Raw genomic sequence first — 1043 nt, 5'->3', positions numbered from 1 at the left:
ATAATGAACACAGCGGAGAAACTACTCGTGCCTCTTCTTTTAGAGGCTCAAGTGTATTGTTGAGTTGTATCGATGACATCATTGAGATACGGTGGCTTCTTCATTGAAGACAAAGTTTCATTGATGCTGTCGATCGACTTCAATACCGCAATGGAATTTCGGTTCCATTGTTGCTCTGCGAGGTTTCGTCGTTGTTGTTTTGTCTCGGGCGTTTGTCCGATTTATTTATCAGACCTGAAATCAGGCGAGGTTACCCGCTGAACTTAAGCATATTATTAAGCGGAGGAGAAGAAAATAACTATGATTCCCTTAGTAACGGCGAGTGAACCGGGATCAGCTCAAAGTGGAAATCAACTGCTCTTTCCGAGCTGTTGACTTGTAGCCTCGAGAGGCGTTACCAGTGGAAGCGCAGGGTTAAGTTTCTTGGGAAAGAACATCATAGAGGGTGAGAATCCCGTCCTTCCCCTGCGTTTTTTGTTCCACGTACGGTACGCTTTTATAGAGTCGCGTTCATCGGGATTTGAGCGCAAAATGTGTGGTAGGTTTCACATAAAGCTAAGTACTGGCGCGAGACCGATAGCAAACAAGTACCGTGAGGGAAAGATGAAAAGTTCTTTGGAAAGAGAGTTAAAAGTGCCTGAAATTGCTGAAAAGGAAGCGATTGGGACCTTTTTGATTCCAAGAAGTGCCGCCGGTTTGCCATCTATCCCTTTGCCTTCTCTCTCTCACCAGGTTTAGGCTTTGGTTTCTTGATGTATTTCCGGTTCATCTTTTTGGAGAGGTCAGCATCAGCTACTCGGAATTGATTTCGTTCAAAGAAGATAGGTTCCTTGTGGACCGTTATATCTTTGTTCTTTCCTTTTCCTTGTGGCTGAGGAGTGTTCCTGTTTCCGAGCTCCACTTTCGAGTACTCGGTTTCTGTGATGCTGGCTTAATCGGTTCCAACCGACCCGTCTTGAAACACGGACCAAGGAGTCTAACATATGTGCGAGTATGCGGGTTTTACTCCTGTATGCGCAATGAAAGTGAGAGTAGGGAGATTT

General features: G+C 45.2%; 1 non-coding gene across 1 annotated transcript; it reads right to left on the bottom strand.

Annotated features, from left to right (window-relative positions):
- Window positions 1-229: 229 nt before the first annotated feature.
- TGME49_460320 lies at window positions 230-1043 on the bottom strand (the record flags this gene model as incomplete). Its single annotated transcript, XR_001974376.1, has 1 exon — window positions 230-1043. It is a non-coding gene; the product is annotated as a 28S ribosomal RNA (ribosomal RNA).

Source organism: Toxoplasma gondii (assembly GCF_000006565.2).
Source record: "Toxoplasma gondii ME49 unplaced genomic scaffold asmbl.1041, whole genome shotgun sequence".
NCBI classification, from domain to species: domain Eukaryota; phylum Apicomplexa; class Conoidasida; order Eucoccidiorida; family Sarcocystidae; genus Toxoplasma; species Toxoplasma gondii.
This window is presented reverse-complemented; position numbering and strand designations above follow the sequence as displayed.